Raw genomic sequence first — 3,859 nt, 5'->3', positions numbered from 1 at the left:
TGAATTCACACATCACCAAGAAGTTTCTAAGAAAGCTTCTTTCTAGTTTTCATCTGTGGATATTGCCTTTGTCATGTAATGTTCATTGCGCTATGAAGTATCTAATTGCAGATTTCCAGAAAACTGTGCTAACAAACTGATCACTGAGAGAAACGTGTAACTCTGTGAGTTGCATTCACACTTGGTAATGCAGTTTCTCAGAAAGCTTCTCTTTAGTTATTATGTGAGGATATTTCCTTTATCACCATGGGCCCCAATAGGCTCCCAAATATCACTTTGCAGATTCCACGAAAAGAGTGTTAGCAAACTGCTTCTGAGGCAGAGGTTGTAACTCTGTGAGATGAACTCACAGATCAGAAAGAAGTTTCTCAGAAAGCTTCTTTCACGTTTTGAACGGATGAAATTTCCTTTATCAGCGTAGGCCTCAATGTGATCCAAAGAAGCCCTTCTCAGATTCCTCAAAGACAGTGTTAATGGACTGCTCCACGAAACATAAGTGTAACTCTGTGATGAATTCACACATCACCAAGAGTTTCTAAGAAAGCTTCTTTCTAGTTTTCATCTGTGGATTGCCTTTCTCACTGTAATGTTCATTGCGCTATGAAGTATCTAATTGCAGATTTCCAGAAACTGTGCTAACAAACTGATTACTGAGAGAAACGTGTAACTCTGTGAGTTGCATTCACACTTGGCAATGCAGTTTCTCAGAAAGCTCTCTTTAGTTATTATGTGAGGATTTTCCTTTATCACCGTGGGCCCCAATAGGCTCCCAAATATCACTTTGCAGATTCCACGAAAAGAGTGTTAGCAAACTGCTTCTTGAGGAAGAGGTTGTAACTCTGTGAGATGAACTCATAGATCAGAAAGAAATTTCTCAGAAAGCTTCTTTCACGTTTTGAACGGATGAAATTTCCTTTATCAGCGTAGGCCTCAATGTGATCCAAAGAAGCCATTCTCAGATTCCTCAAAGACAGTGTTAATGGACTGCTCCACGAAACATAAGTGTAACTCTGTGAGATGAATTCACACATCACCAAGAAGTTTCTAAGAAAGCTTCTTTCCAGTTTTCATCTGTGGATATTGCCTTTGTCACTGTAATTTTCATTGCGCTATGAAGTATCTAATTGCAGATTTCCAGAAAACTGTGCTAACAAACTGATCACTGAAGAGAATCGTGTAACTCTGTGAGTTGCATTCACACTTGGCAATGCAGTTTCTCAGAAAGCTTCTCTTTAGTTATTATGTGAGGATATTTCCTTTATCACCATGGGCCCCAATAGGCTCCCAAATATCATTTTGCAGATTCCACGAAAAGAGTGTTAGCAAACTGCTTCTTGAGGAAGAGGTTGTAACTCTGTGAGATGAACTCACAGATCAGAAAGAAATTTCTCAGAAAGCTTCTTTCACGTTTTGAACGGATGAAATTTCCTTTATCAGCGTAGGCCTCAATGTGATCCAAAGAAGCCCTTCTCAGATCCCTCAAAGACAGTGTTAATGGACTGCTCCACGAAACATAAGTGTAACTCTGTGAGATGAATTCACACATCACCAAGAAGTTTCTAAGAAAGCTTCTTTCTAGTTTTCATCTGTGGATATTTCCTTTGTCACTGTAATGTTCATTGCGCAATGAAGTATCTAACTGCAGATTTCCAGAAAACTGTGCTAACAAACTGATCACTGAAGAAAAACGTGTAACTCTGTGAGTTGCATTCACACTTGGCAATACAGTTTCTCAGAAAGCTTCTCTTAGTATTATGTGAGGATATTTCCTTTATCACCATGGGCCCCAATAGGCTCCCAAATATCACTTTGCAGATTCCACGAAAAGAGTGTTAGCAAACTGCTTCTTGAGGCAGAGGGTTGTAAACTCTGTGAGAGAACTCACAGATCAGAAAGAAGTTTCTCAGAAAGCTTCTTCACGTTTTGAACGGATGAAATTTCCTTTATCAGCGTAGGCCTCAATGTGATCCAAGAAGCCTTCTCAGATCCTCAAAGACAGTGTTAATGGACTGCTCCACGAAAACATAAGTGTAACTCTGTGAGATGAATTCACACATCACCAAGAAGTTCTAAGAAAGCTTCTTTCTAGTTTCATCTGTGGATATTTCCTTTGTCACATCTGTAATGTTCCTTGCGCTATGACGTATCTAATTGCAGATTTCCAGAAAACTGTGCTAATCAAACTTGCATCACTGAAGAGAAACGTGTAACTCTGTGAGTTGCATTCACCCACCTTGGCAATGCAGTTTCTCAGAAAGCTTCTCTTTAGTTATATTGTGAGGATATTTTCCTTTATAACCATGGGCCCCACATAGGCTCCCCAAATATCACTTTGCAGATTCCACGAAAACGAGTGTAGCAAACTGCTTCTTGAGGCAGAGGTTGTAACTCTGTGAGATGAACTCACAGATCAGAAAGAAGTTTCTCAGAAAGCTCTCACGTTTTGAACGGATGAAATTTCCTTTATCAGCGTAGGCCTCAATGTGATCCAAAGAAGCCCTTCTCAGATTCCTCAAAGACAGTGTTAATGGACTGCTCCACGAAACATAAGTGTAACTCTGTGAGATGAATTCACACATCACCAAGAAGTTTCTAAGAAAGCTTCTTTCTAGTTTCATCTGTGGATATTCCTTTGTCACTGTAATGTTCATTGCGCTATGAAGTATCTAATTGCAGATTTCCAGAAAACTGTGCTAACAAACTGATCACTGAAGAGAAACGTGTAACTCTGTGAGTTGCATTCACACTTGGCAATGCAGTTTCTCAGAAAGCTTCTCTTTAGTTATTATGTGAGGTATTTCCTTTATCATGGGCCCCAATAGGCTCCCAAATATCACTTTGCAGATTCACGAAAAGAGTGTTAGCAAACTGCTTCTTGAGGCAGAGGTTGTAACTCTGTGAGATGAACTCACAGATCAGAAAGAAGTTTCTCAGAAAGCTTCTTTCACGTTTGAACGGATGAAATTTCCTTTATCAGCGTAGGCCTCAATGTGATCCAAAGAAGCCCTTCTCAGATTCCTCAAAGACAGTGTTAATGGACTGCTCCACGAAACATAAGTGTAACTCTGTGAGATGAATTCACACATCACCAAGAAGTTTCTAAGAAAGCTTCTTTCTAGTTTTCATCTGTGGATATTGCCTTTGTCACTGTAATGTTCATTGCGCTATGAAGTATCTAATTGCAGATTTCCAGAAAACTGTGCTAACAAACTGATCACTGAAGAGAAACGTGTAACTCTGTGAGTTGCATTCACACTTGGCAATGCAGTTTCTCAGAAAGCTTCTCTTTAGTTATTATGTGAGGATATTTCTTTATCACCATGGGCCCCAATAGGCTCCCAAATATCACTTTGCAGATTCCACGAAAAGAGTGTTAGCAAACTGCTTCTTGAGGCAGAGGTTGTAACTCTGTGAGATGAACTCACAGATCAGAAAGAAGTTTCTCAGAAAGCTTCTTTCACGTTTTGAACGGATGAAATTTCCTTTATCAGCGTAGGCCTCAATGTGATCCAAAGAAGCCCTTCTCAGATTCCTCAAAGACAGTGTTAATGGACTGCTCCACGAAACATAAGTGTAACTCTGTGAGATGAATTCACACATCACCAAGAAGTTTCTAAGAAAGCTTCTTTCTAGTTTTCATCTGTGGATATTCCTTTGTCACTGTAATGTTCATTGCGCTATGAAGTATCTAATTGCAGATTTCCAGAAAACTGTGCTAACAAACTGATCACTGAAGAGAAACGTGTAACTCTGTGAGTTGCATTCACACTTGGCAATGCAGTTTCTCAGAAAGCTTCTCTTTAGTTATTATGTGAGGATATTTCCTTTATCACCATGGGCCCCAATAGGCTCCCAAATA

This window comes from Rhinopithecus roxellana, chromosome 6, assembly GCF_007565055.1.
Source record: "Rhinopithecus roxellana isolate Shanxi Qingling chromosome 6, ASM756505v1, whole genome shotgun sequence".
Taxonomy (NCBI): domain Eukaryota; kingdom Metazoa; phylum Chordata; class Mammalia; order Primates; family Cercopithecidae; genus Rhinopithecus; species Rhinopithecus roxellana.
Note: the sequence above shows the minus strand (reverse complement) of the source record.